This window comes from Macrotis lagotis, chromosome 7, assembly GCF_037893015.1.
Source record: "Macrotis lagotis isolate mMagLag1 chromosome 7, bilby.v1.9.chrom.fasta, whole genome shotgun sequence".
Lineage (NCBI taxonomy): Eukaryota > Metazoa > Chordata > Mammalia > Peramelemorphia > Peramelidae > Macrotis > Macrotis lagotis.
Genome location: NC_133664.1, coordinates 94,860,911 through 94,875,447, shown reverse-complemented (window position 1 = coordinate 94,875,447; position 14,537 = coordinate 94,860,911). Strand labels below are relative to the sequence as shown.

The following is a 14,537-nucleotide window of genomic DNA, read 5'->3' as shown; positions in this document are numbered from 1 at the left end:
ATGCAACTAAAAAAATTAGAGAAAGAACAAATCAAAAATCCCCAATCAAATACCAAATTAGAAATTCTAAAAATTAAAGGAGAAATTAATAGAATTGAAAGCAAAAAACTATTGAATTAATAAATAAAAACAAAAGTTGTATTATGAAAAAACCAGTAAAATTGATAAACCTCTGGTCAATTTGATTAAAAAAAAGAAAGAAGAAAACCAAATTGCTAGTATTATAAATGAAAAAGGTGAACTCACCACCAATGAGGAGGAAATTAAAGTAATAATTTGAAATTATTTTGCCCAACTCTATGCCAATAAATTTGATAATCTAAGTGAAATGGATGAATATTTACAAAAATATAAGTTGCCCAGGTTAAATGAAGAAGAGATTAAATACCTAAACAACCCTATCTCAGAAAAAGAAATTCAACAAGCCATTATTGAACTCCCTAAAAAAAATCTCCAGGGCCAAATGGATTCACAAGTGAATTCTACCAAACATTTAAGGAACAATTGGTTCCAATCCTATATAAACTCTTTGGGAAAATAGGGAAAGATGGAACTCTGCCTAACTCTTTCTAAGAAAACACTGTTACCTAAACCAGGAAGAGTTAAAACATAGAAAGAAAATTATAGACCTATTTCCCTGATGAATATAGATGCAAAAATCCTAAATAAAATTTTAGCAAAACGACTACAACAAGTCATCACTAGGATAATACATTATGACCAAGTAGGATTTATTCCAGGAATGCAGGGTTGGGTCAATATTAGGAAAACTGTTAGTATACTCAATTATATCAACAACAAACCTGTCAGAAATCATATGATTATATCAATAGATGCTGAAAAAGCTTTTGACAAAATACAGCATCCATTCCTATTAAAAACACTAGAGAGTGTAGGAATAAATGGACTGTTCCTTAAAATAATTAGCAGTATCTATCTGAAACCATCAACAAGCATTATATTCAATGGGGAGAGGCTAGAGGCATTCCCAATAAGATCAGGGGTGAAACAAGGGTGCCCATTATTGCCACTACTATTCAATATTGTATTAGAAATGTTAGCATCAACAATTAGAGAAGAAAAAGAAATTGAAGGGATTAGAATTGGGAAGGAAGAGACAAAAACTCTCACTCTTCACAGATGACATGATTGTCTACCTAGAGAATCCCAAGAAATCATCTAAAAAACTACTGGAAACAATTAGCAATTTTAGAAAAGTTGCAGGTTATAAAATAAACCCTCATAAATCCTCAGCTTTTCTATATATATCTAGCAAGAAACAGCAGGAAGAGCTAGAAAGAGAAATCCCATTCAAAGTAACCTCAGACAGTGTAAAATATTTGGGAGCCTATTTGCCAAGACAGACTCAGAATCTTTTTGAAAACAATTATAAAACACTTCTCACACAAATTAAATCAGATTTAAATAACTGGGAAAATATCAACTGCTCATGGATAGGGAAAGTTAATATAATAAAAACGCCAATTCTACCAAAACTAAACTATCTGTTTAGTGCCCTACCAATCAAAATTCCAAAAAATTGCTTTAATGAGTTAGAAAAAATTGTAAGTAAATTCATATGGAGAAATAAAAAAGTTAAGAATTGCCAGGAGCTTAATGAAAAAAATGCAAATGAAGGTGGCTTAGCACTACCCAATCTAAAATTATATTATAAAGCATCAGTCATCAAAATTGTTTGGTATTGGCTAAGAAATAGAGTGGTGGACCAGTGGAATAGACTAGGTGTAAAAGCAGGAGAGGATTATAGTAATCTACTGTTTGATAAACCCAAAGAGTCTAGCCATTGGGATAAAAACTCCCTCTTTGATAAAAATTGCTGGGATAATTGGAAGTTAGTATGGAAGAAACTAAGATTAGACCAATACCTCACACCCTTTACCAAGATAAGATCCAAATGGTTACAGGACATAGACATAAAAAACAATACTATAAGCAAATTAGAAGATCAAGGACTAGTCTACCTGTCAGATCTATGGAAAGGGGAACAGTTTATGACTAAGGAAGAGTTGGAGAACATCACCAAAAACCACTTAGATGATTTTGATTACATTAAATTAAAAATCTTTTGCACAGATAAAACCAATGTAATCAAGATGAAAAGAAATGTAGTAAATTGTGAAACAATCTTTACAACTAATGATTCTGACAAAGGACTCATTTTCATTTCTAAAATATACAGAGAACTTAGTCATATCTTTAAAACAAAAAGTCATTCCCCAATTGACAAATGGCCAAAGGATATGCAGAGGCAATTTACAGATGAGGAGATCAAAGCAATCAATACTCATATGAAAAATTGCTCTAAATCATTACTTATTAGACAAATGCAAATTAAAGCTTCTCTGAGGTACCACCTCACACCTCTCAGATTGGCCAGTATGACCAGGAAGGATAATGATCATTGTTGGAAGGGATGTGGGAAATCTGGCACAATATTACACTGTTGGTGGAGCCGTGAACTCATCCAACCCTTCTGGAGAGCTATTTGGAACTATGCCCAAAGGGCAACAAAAATGTGCATACCCTTTGACCCAGCAATACCACTACTGGGTCTATACCCTGAAGAGATGAGGAAAAAGGGTAAAAACATTACTTGTACAAAAATATTTATAGCAGCCCTGTTTGTGGTGGCAAAGAATTGGAAATCCAGTAAATGTCCTTCAATTGGGGAATGGCTTAGCAAACTGTGGTATATGTATGTCATGGAACACTATTGTTCTATTAGGAACCAGGAGGGATGGGATTTCAGGGAAACCTGGAGGGATTTGCATGAACTGATGCTGCGTGAGATGAGCAAAACCAGAAAAACACTGTACACCCTAAAAGCAACATGGGAGTGATGTTCAACCGTGAAGGACTTGCCCATTCCATCAGTGCAACAATTGGAAACAATTTTGGGCTGTCTGCAAAGGAGAGTACCATCTGTATCCAGATAAGGAGCTGTGGAGTTTGAACAAAATACAAGGACTATTCCCTTTAATTTAGAAAAAAAAACACATATCTTATTGTCTGATGTTGTTACCTCTGAGAATTATGTTCTCTTTAAGGATATGATTTCTCTCTCATCACACCCAATTTGGATCAAGGTACAACATGGAAACAAAGTAAAGACTGACAGAGTGCTATCTGTGGGGTGGGGGTGGAGGGAGGGAAGCCAGATTGGGGGAAAATTGTAAAACTCAAATAAAAAAATAAAAAAACTAGATAATTTTTTAAAGTTTGTTTTAATTTATTTAAGGTAATATAATTAAGTGACCTGCCCAAGATCACACAGTTAGGCAATTATTAAGTGTCTGAAGCTGGATTTGAACTCAGGTGCTCCTGACTCCAGGGTCCCTCTTCCATCCACTGTGTCACCTAGTGCCTCTAAAATAGATAATCAAAGATAGCAGCATGAAGGCAGGAATTCCTGGAAACTCCCCCCAAAATTCTAAAAGCCATCAAATTATGACTCAAGCCAAAATTTAGAGGGGTAGAACCCACAGAAAGACTGAGTGATACCATTTCCCAGTCCAAGACAACTTAGAAGTTCTGCACAAAAGGACTGTTTCTCCTGGACTTGAGAGGCTCAGCCATGCGCAACCAGGCCAGGCACCTCAGTCTGTGGCAGAGGTGGTGGTTTCCAGACCTCTTTGCACAGGACAGCTGGAAGGGTGGTGAGAGAACTCTGCTGCACCAGAGTGGAGCCACAGCCTCAGAGCAGTCCTGTGGTGAGAATCTGCAGTGAGAATCAGTGGAGCCACCCAGTACTTCCAGAGCTCCCAACCCACAGATGGTAAGGGGTCAGGGGAGACTGGAGAGGTCTCTCTGCTCTTCCTAGGGCAAGATTCTGCTGTTTGCCCACACTCAGATGTAGTTTGCTGTATGGGAGTCTCATACCACCATAGCTGAGCAGGGACTCTCCTCAAAGCTTCAGGGCAGAGGGCAGGGCCTGTGGTCATCCACATTGCAGAGCACAGGGAAGAGAGCAGTTAGACTATCTCATAAGATGTTGGAGAATTTAAGGTCCCTGTGGATTATCCCCAACCCCCCCCCCAAAAAAAAAGCCTTAGAAGTATGGTAAATCAGCCTATGCTGAGGAAATAAGCAAACAGGAAAAGAAGAATCTGAGCATAGATTACTTTGGTCCTATGGAGGAAGAAGAAGACAAAGTTGAAGCTTCTGTATCCAAAACCTTCAAGAGAAATAGAAAATGGGCTTAATCTATGGATGAACTCAAAAAAGACTTTGAAAAGCAATTAATGGAGGTAAAGGAAAAATTAGAAGGAGAAATGAGAATGATGTAGATAAATCATGAAAACTAATCAACAACTTGGTGAAAGAAATATAAAAAAATATTGAAGAAAATAATGTTAAAAACCAGTTTAGGCCAAATGGATAAAGCAGCCCAAAAGGCAAATGAGGAGAAGAATACCTTAAAAAGCAGAATTGGCCAGCTGGAAAAGGAGATAATAAAGATCTCTGAAAAAAATTACTTCAAATACATAATGGAACTAAAGGAACCCAATGACTTTGCAAGAAATCAGGAAGAAATAAAACTATTCCAAAAAATGAAAAAATTATAATAAAAGGTGAAATATCTCATTGGGAAAACAACCCACCTCGAAAACAGATCCAGGAGAGACATTTTAAAAATTATTGGGCTACCTAAAAATCACAACCAAGAAAAGAGCCCAGACTTCATCTTTCAAGATAAAATATAGAAAAGTTATCCTTAGATCCTAGAAGCAGAGTGTAAAAGAAATTGAGGGAGTTCACCAATCACCTCTTGAAAGAGATCCCAAAAGAAAAACTTAAAGGAATATTATATCCAAATTCCAAAACTCCCAAGTCAAAGAGAAAATACTAAAAGCTGCCAGATGCAAACAATTCAACTACCATGGCTCTACAGTCAGGATTACACAGGATCTGGCAGCATCTACATTAAGGGCTCATAGGGCTTGGAATATGATATTCTGGAAGGCAAAAGATCTTGGTCCACAACCAAGAATCAACTACCCAGCAAAACTGAACATCCTCTTTCAGGGAAAAAGATAGACTTTCAATGAAACAGGGCACTTTCCAACTTTTCTACTGAAACAACCACAGCTGAACAGAAAGTTTGATCTCCAAGTACAGGACTCATGTGCAGTATAGAGGGGGTGGAGAAAAAGAACTAATTATGAGGAACTTAATGATGTTGAACTGTTTGTGTTCCTACATGGGAAGAAGATACTGATAAATCATATGAACTTTCTAATTTTGAGGGAAGTTAGAAAGAACATATATAGACAAGGCATAGGAAGGAGCTAATTATAATGGTAGAATATAGTACAAAGATAGAGTCAGTGGGTGATAAAGGAAAGTACTGGGAGGAAGAGAAAGGAGAAGAAGTTGAAGACTCACATAAAAGAGTCAAGAAAAAGCTTTTACAATGGAGTGGAACAGGGAAGGTGAGGGGGAATGAGTGAGTTTTCATTCTCATCAGAAATGTCTCAGAGAGGAAATAACATACACACTTAATAGGGTATAGAAATCTATCTTACCCTAGATAAAAATGAGAAGAAAGGGATGGGATAAGAGGAAATGGGGGGGAGGGAAGGAAGGAGTAGGAGATAGAAGAGAGGGAAGATTGTGGAAGAGGGTACTTAGATACAAATCACTTTTGAACAAGGACAGGATGAAAGGAGAGAGGGAATGGGATAAATGAGAGTGGAGAGGAATAGAATGGAGGAAAATACAGCTAGTAATAGCAATTGTGGGAAAAATATTGAAGCAACTTCTCTGGTGGACTTATGATAAAGGCAACTCATCCCAGAAACAAGAGTCACTGGAATCTGAACACAGACTGAAGTACATTTTTTTTCCTCTCTCAGTATTTTTGAGGTTTCTCATCTTTCTGGGGGATTGAGGAAGTTTATGTTTACTCTCACAACAAGATTATTTTAATAATATAAAATAAATAAACCAAAAACAGAAAATTATTGTATCATTAATGAGGTATAAATAGGTAAGCCTATCATAAAGAGATTCCTTTTTTTCATATTACATTTCATCATAAAGGGTAGATGTCCTTTGTCCTATGTGCTACCTATTTGTCATAGAAGGATGGATAGATAGGCAGATATATAGATAGATCAATAGATAGATACATACAGAGAGAGAGAGAGAGAGAGAGAGAGAGAGATTTAGGCAGATTAGAACAAAGGTACATAGAGTGAGGGAGCAGTAAAACTTCATGAAGTTGAAGACATCATCCTTAACTAAGTAAATTAGAAATAATCCATTGGATACATCTAATTTGTACTGATTTAAAATGGAAACAATTTGATTATAAACAGTTGTTGCAAAGAGTAAGAAAGTTTGAGAATGAGTCCAGATCTGCAGTGAGAGGTCTAATATAGTAATACATAATCTAAACTCTTGAACATAAGCCACAAGATGTTTTTTAAGTGACTATTATTGTTTATCTATTCAGTTTTAAAGGTGGGCACCTATAGCAAGCCTACTGAGATATACAAAAGGAGACAATTATTTCACTTTGATAAGGAAAAGTTCAGGAACCAGAGTCACCCTGATAAAAAAATTCTACTGGTTGACCAAAGCCACGGAATCAGAACATTTTTCCCATAAAGCATGATTTAAATTACTACCCACTTATTAGAACATAATTATAATTCAAATGTACTCTTAAGGCTACCTTGGTATTAGAGATTCACTAGCTAAAGACCAAGGATGAAGTTTCATGAAACATAATGAAGCCAAGGGTGGAGAGAATTTTGTTTTTGGAATTTTCCTAATACTCTCTTTTTTAGGGAATTTCTACAATCAGAGCAGGTAGTCAAAAAAGACCTGGCTATACTCTTTATTGTTGCTATTAGTCTATGCACATTAACAATTCCCAACAGGTTAAATTCTGGATGGAAGGTATCATCAAAATGACTTCATAGATACAGGAGGTTCATGAGAACCCTGGTATTGAAGAAGGCCTTCTCTGGATGGGGCTCCTGACTTTTTTCTTTTGCTAACTCCTATATTCATACCACTCCTGATCATTTTTCTCTTGTTCATTTTTGGCCCCTGTATGCTTAAGATTTATTTCCTCCAATTTAGAAGCCAGTGCATTACCATTAGAGCATCAGTCCTGGAATGAGGAGGCTGACTGCACCTCAACTCCCCCTCAAACAAGACAGGTATAGCTCTACACCCCCTTCCAAAAGGAAATAAGAGATGTTTTACCAAATACCAGATGAATTTGGGACAACTATTCAAGGGAAGAGTGATGAAAGAAAAATGTTCAGAGGTGATGAATTAATCATCTTTTTTGAGTCTCATTTCCCAATTAAGGTGCTTAGCCCTAATGAGAATAATCTTTCACTTTGTAAGTCATTCCCACTTTCTTCAAGTAGAGAGAGAGGTCCAATTGGCAATTCAATTCCTTTTTTGAAGGAAATGAATGTAATTTTATTCCCTCATAACTCCAGGGTCATTGTCTAATGAATTCTTCACTGTGCTTATATCAAGTATCACAGGTATGCAAAGATCTTTAGTGACTCCATATTACCTCTAACAAACTCCTCTGTTTTTACAGTTGAGAAAGCTCTTAGAGGTTAAGCTTCTTGTCTTGAATAACACAGTTAATAAGTGTCTGCTTTAGGATTTGAACATCCATCTACCATCTGATAAAATATTATACTTTAATGGATTAACCATGCTGGACCTTTTTATTTTTAAAAATGATAATACCCAAAGGAATGAATCAACTGTGATTGAACTTTAAGTATTGGTTAATGGAATAGAAAATCTTAGAGCTGGAAAGATTCTTAGAGATTATCTAGTCTAGCTGAAGCTCAGGCAGATGACCTGATTTCTTCCATAAGATTTGAAACAATCTCCTTCATTCAGGGAACTCCCTGCTTTACACCAAGACTTCAATCCATGAAACAGTCATAGTTTGACTGATGGTTGTACTTACTGTCTCTACCTTTCCCTTCCTCTGTCAATATTCATATTGCAAAGGCAGATAGTTCAACCCAAAGTTTCCACTAATAATTTAAACCCATATGTTTCTGTGACTGTTTCAAGTAGACCTGAGTGGAAGAAAGAAGGCAAGAGATGATGAAAATATCTATGGTATGGAATATTTTTGAAAGGCTACAAATGTCAGCTTTCTCTTTGGCCATAGGAGCAACATTGTAGTCTAGGATAGTGCCCCATTTCCTCCCTCCCTAACGTTATAGCTTACAAGAAACAGACTGCTTTTGGAGTAAGAGGGGTTCTCTATAGCATGATTTCTGTCAGCTCAGACATTTGAGAGAAAGTATTCCCCTACCAATTCCCTTTATCATAAGGTTCTCCCTATCAGTCATTGAAGGCTCAGGAAATCAAGGGAGTTGGAGAAGCCTAGAGAAACCTTTTCCAGGTAGGAATCTGGAATCAGTGCCTCATGTCCTGCTCAACCTCTTTCCAGATGCTGCCTCCTAGGCCCAGCTCTCCCTGCTAGAAAATGTCCTAAAACTGAAAGGTTATGATCCTTCAGCAATTTGACATTTACTCCAGATTGTCTCTGTTTCTAGACATCAATTTATATGACAGAAAGACTCTCATGGGAATTGTGGCAACAGAAGATCAATACAAGACTGACTTTGGCATCATCGCTTCTGATTCTATTGCTGAGAACACCAAGGCCATGAATATCCCTCTAGAGTTAAAAGCCAGTATCCTGGATAGAGGTGGGGGGAGGTACTAGTTGAAATAGGAGCCTCTGCCAAATATTTATGCCACACCAGGTCATGCCAAAAGCAAGTTTGGCTCCCTCTAAAGTATAACTACTCAGAATTCTTACTAAACAATGAACCATTTGGGACATCAGAATGTATCTTAACCATGATGTGTTTGATAATGGAACAGCCACCCATGTGGTCATACAGTTCTCTATGGGGCCAGACTTTCTTTGTGTTTGATCAAAAAGTTTCAACCAATGAAAACGTCTGGGATACAGAAGGTAAATTTACAACTGCAGCACAAAATATTCCCAACATAACAGGAAAGATAGCAGGAAGATAAAATAGGGGACAGTAAGGAAAAATCTACTAAAGAATTCATGTAAAAGTGTTATGGAGATTTTGTTCTTGAGAAAATTCTATGACTTATAAAAATGAAGTAAAAGTTTATGCCTCATCACCTATGCTGCTTGGGAATCATGGGGTGACCTTGCAAGTTTGGTAGTACCCTCTGGAGAATCTGAGCTCCAAGGCTGCCAGGCTGGTTCAAAGAGTCAGTATGAATTTGGCACAGGGTACCCAGGACACTATGGAGAAGTTATTTGAATGTGACAAGAGGTGTAATGAAATACCGGAGGCACCAGGTTTCTCAGTCTTTTCTGCAACCAAAGAAAAGGTCAGAACTAACTAGGAAAAACAGACAGCTTTTACAAAAGAAAATAGCTAAAGTTTTACTCCAGGCAAAGGAGAGGAAGATAAGCTAACCAGGATTTCTAACTAGGGAAAGTCAGTCCTCATTTAATACTGAGACACTCTCAGAATTCCTAGATAAAAAGCTCCAGGAGATGAAAGTTGCAAATCTGTATCTCACCTTTTTGAAGGAGATGCCAATCCTAGATGACCAGAATGAGATGCCCAATGTGGTACTAGCCTCTTCCCACAGATTTGTTCTGGTTTTTGCATTCACCTCTGCAGGAGGAACCCTACTTAGCTGACTGGAAGCAGTTGCTTCAGAATCCAGCATCATTTGGTCCTGAATTTGAGAAAAAGTCATGTTCCTCATAGGTTCAGCACACAGATAAGGAGAAAAGTAATAAAACTGTTCAAATCTGGCCTCAGACACTTAATAAATACCTATTTGTGTGACCTTGGACAAGTCACAACCCCATTGCCTAGCAAAAAAAAATCAAAAAAGAGAAATAAAGAAAATTAATAAAACTGGTAGAATCCTTTTCAATATTTGTCAGTCAATCATTTCGAGCTGGGTGATACAGTGGATAGAGCACTGATCTTGGAGTCAGGAGGATGGGAGTTCACATCCTTCCTCAGGCACTTGATTATCACTAGCTATGTGATCTTGAGCAAGTCACTTAACTGTGTGATCTTGAGCAAGTCACTTAACCCTGACATCCAGAGTCATCTCCAGTCATCCTGATTTATATCTGGCCACTGGACTCTGATGGCTCTGGAGGAGAAAGTGACACTGGTGACTTAGCACAGCATCCCCTTTACTCAAATCCAATTCATGTACTTATCATGGCATCACCTCCCTGCTGTCATAGTCTTCTTCCAAAATGGGGGTGGGGGATTTCCCTGAGAAAATTCAATTCACTGTGGTATCTTTCCTAGGTCAGGAACTGACTGTCCATTTACTTTTATGAAAAGGGACTGCAGGTCAGCATCAACTTCAAACTACCAGTCAAATCTCCCCATCTCCAGATTTGGGAGAGTGGCCCATGACTGTGTAGAGTTCACACTGACCTCAGCATCTGAGAGGGAAGAGATAATCACTGGCTATCAGGTGGAGTATCAGGGGGAAAGAACTGGACCACCATCCTTGTATCTGGAAAGTCAGAGGTATTTAAACTCAGAGGCCTTGAGCCTAGCTTAGAATATCAGTTCTGCTTTCCTGAGGTATGTGGACTAGGGCTTAATGAGAGCAGTGATGTGAGCTTTACTGTGAGAATATTCACCCCAATCTACCCTCCTGGGAAGTCAGGACCTGTTTTCATGGGACCACAATCTGTAACCGTGTTCTGGTAGGGTCCAAGTGTGACTAGAGCACAAGTTAAAATCAAGTAAAACAGAATAGAATACAGAAAGGACAGTGGGGCTGGGGTTAGGAGGGAGAAGGAAAAAAGGCATGAACACCGAAGAGGAAATAATGAGAAGTCTTGTATCATTGATGGACTGACCCCTCAAAATGTCTTCTGAGTTTTAGATGTATATGATGGTGGCTTGACCAGTGATAGTAGTTACAACAGTGACCCAATAAGGACCCTCTCTACTATAGAGGAAGCTACAAAACCTGGTAAGAGACTTTTAGCAATTAAAATTCATAAGGATCTTTTTCATCATTGGAGAATTTGAAGTATTATAGGAGTTACCATGAGACTCTCGTTGAGTTTCAAAGTCCATTTTTAATGAAAGTACAGAGTTAGACACTGAGAAACTTATTTGCAAATTTGTAAATATGTATTTAGTGGGGGAAGGGGTTGGTGAAGGCACCTCTGAGCATTCAAATTCCAGTCTCCCTCTTCCAAAAGAATGTCATATAGAAAAGATATTGACTAATTCAAATTATTAAGTTGTTACTGAAATTCTTGCCATTGAAATCATACCCAGTTGACAGTAAGATCTCATATTTTTCTGAGTTATGGTTTTTATTCAGATAAATAAAAAGTGGCCTTTGGCATATTTATTTTCTTAAATGAAAGTCAGTTTAAATTCCTTAACTTGAGAATTTCAAGAAAATTTCAAGAAAAAGAAAAATCCTAGACTTGGAATGAGTCATAGCAGGTCCCTGCTGAATCCTAACTGCATCATATGTACTCTCAAATGTCTCCTTGGGGAGCCTGAGACATCTTTTTTCTTTTCCGTATGTAGGAATAGCTCAGGCTCTTGATAACCACAAAGATGTTTACCAAAGGTCACTGGGCATAGCAGTGGATAGTGACCTGGACCTAGAGGTGAAAAGACAAATTATGAAATCCAGCTTCAGACCCTTTCTATCTGTGTGACCCTGAGCAAGTCTCTCAATCTCAGTCTGCCTTAGCTTTTCTTTTGTGGAATGGAGCTCATAATAGTATTTATCTTCCAGAACTGTTGTGAGGATCCAAGGAGTTAATTTTTGCAAAGTACTTTGTTCATCTTAAAACAGTACAACTTCTCAGTTATAATTTTCTTACATTAAAATGGTTTCCTCCTGACAGGAAAGCAGCAATTTTTATAGCTCATGTTAGTTGAAAGTTAAAAACTCATGTTGAGTTGAAAGTAACTTTAGAGTCCAACATCCTACCTGACAAATGAATTCTTTTCATGACATCTCAAACAACTGTAGTCATTTTCAGTGATGGTGAGCCCACAGTCTCCCAACTCATTCTGTGGTGGAGGAAGCTCAAATTCTTAGGACATTCTTCCTTTTTAATTGAACTGAAATATTTCTCCTTGTAACCTACACCTATTAGTACCAACTTTGCTCTCTGGGGTCAAACAGAATGACTATTCCATTTTCTGAAGGACATCCCTCCAGATACCTGACTCTTTCAGACTTTGTGACTGAACAAGTCATTTAACCATTATACCATCATGAGACAGGGGAATTTACCAACCATAGAAATCTTGTCTTCTGAAAAATACATACTGAAGCTATGCCCAGGATTACTGCAATGTTATAGCATGGGTGGGATCCACAATTAGAAGACCAAGGTCTCCAAGTGTATCCACATCTTCATCATAAGTCCTGAGGTGAAGGCAATTCTGGAGGAGAAGAATGTCTTTGCACAACATTACCCTCATTTTAATCAATATAATATGCAAGCCATACCTTAATTTGATGTTATGGTCTGCTTCAATCAATATGGATAACAATCATCATCATCATCATCATCATCATCATCATCATTTTTCAAAAGAAGGAGCTGAGTTTAAATAACCTTATAGAATCCTACCAGCTCCCTTATCTACAATGCAAAGTTCCACAAATATGGAACCAAAATTGGAAGATGATATTACACAGGGGACTTGATTAGTTTGGTGTACAGAATTTCCCAGGATCAAATCCTTGTACTCTCGCTGCCACTGTCTAAGATTTTGCTAACTCTTTTGGACAGTTGAGCTCCTATTAAGTTTTTTTTTTAAATTTAGACCAATTGTATACATAATATACATAAAAACATCCCACGATAGAAACTCTTCCCTAATTTTGAGAAATTAGTGAAAGTGCATTAATAGATTTAAGGGATTTTACCTATCATCACATAGAACGTGAACCCAGGTCTTCCTTTCTCCAAGGTCAAGCTGCTATCCATTATCTCACATAGCCTTCTTCCTGCTTATAGAAGCACCAGGGCTTATTTAATCACTATCACACTAGAGATGCTATATGGGACAGAATAGAAATCTTGGGTAAAACCTAGGCCACTATGATTCTGACTAATTAGCTTAAGATTCCATAAGTAGTTTCAGTTGTGATGTTGTCTTGATAGCTCATTCAATCCCAAGGTGTGCAGCCCACTACAACTTCTGTATTCTAAACAGTTTTCCAATCTCAACTGGGCTATCCTGTGTTTCCATCTGGAAGAATTCTCCCTGAGGAGAGAGACTTTTTGTTTTTGTTTCTCCTCTTTTCATGAATGAAATTTGTTCAGATGTTGTTTGGGTTAGTTTTCCCATCGACTGGAGTCTTTTCCCTCCCTTCTGCACCCCAATTCTTCCACCACCACACTGGGCTAGAGGACTGAACCAAAGATACTTTCTGATTAATGACTCAACATTTTAACAGAGGATACCATGAAATTAGGAGAATGGCATATACTGCCAACTTAATCTCATGATTTTCATAGAAATACACACACACACACACACACACACACACATACACACACACACCTCTGTTCTTCCATGTTCACAACTTTACTCTTGCCCCCCAACAACCCCTGGGTGACTTTCTAACCCTACACTGACCCTCATATGTTGGATATGAATTCAGGTCACTCACTGTAGCAGCAAGTCTAAGTACAGGGAATTCAGAAGTGAGGTCAGTTCAAGTTCCTTCCTGATTTCTCACGAAGTCATTGGCTTCCCTTAGTTCCATTCTTCATTTGAAGGAGTTATTTTCTTAAGAGAGCTTTTTTTATCTCCTTTTACAGCTGTCCAATTCTGCTTTTTAAGGCATTCATCTCCTCATTTGCCTTTTGTGTTGCTTTTTACATTTGGCCTAAACTGATTTTTAACATATTATTTTCTTCAGTATTTTTTTGTTTATCTTTCACCAAGCTGCTGATTTGGTTTTTATGATTTATCTGCATCACTCTCATTTCTCCTCCCAATTTTTCTTTTCAAAATCTTTTTGAACTCATCCATAGCCTGAGCCCATTTTCTATTTCTCTTGGAAGTTTTGGGTACAAAAGCTTCAATTTTGTCTTCTTCTGAATCTTCCATGGGATCAAAGTAATTTTTCTATACTCAGATTTTTCTTTTTTCTTTTGTTTGCTCATTTCCTACCACACTTCCAATGCTTGGGGGTGTTTTTGGACAACCCACAGGGACCTTAATTCCTCCAAGGACTTATGAGAGCCCAAAATGCAACCTGCATTTGAGTGTGGGCAAACAGCTAAGTCCTGTCCCAGGGAAAGCAGTGTCCCCCAACCCCTTTACCATCTGTGGGCTGTGCTCTAGAGGTGCAGGCTGGCTTCCCCAATTCCTGCTGTGGGTTCTCACCACAGGACTCCTCTGAGACTGGTGTTCACTCTGCACTCACTCTGGTACTGCAGAATTCTCTCACAACTCCTTCAAGCTGTTCTCAGAGACCCT

At 37.8% G+C, this 14,537-nt stretch overlaps 2 pseudogenes; both read left to right on the top strand.

Moving 5' to 3' along the window:
* Positions 1-3,595: 3,595 nt before the first annotated feature.
* Positions 3,596-9,788, top strand: LOC141494077 (verrucotoxin subunit beta-like; annotated as a pseudogene).
* Positions 9,789-10,364: 576 nt separating this feature from the next.
* On the top strand, positions 10,365-10,937 carry LOC141494076 (titin-like; annotated as a pseudogene).
* The last annotated feature ends 3,600 nt before the right edge of the window (positions 10,938-14,537 follow it).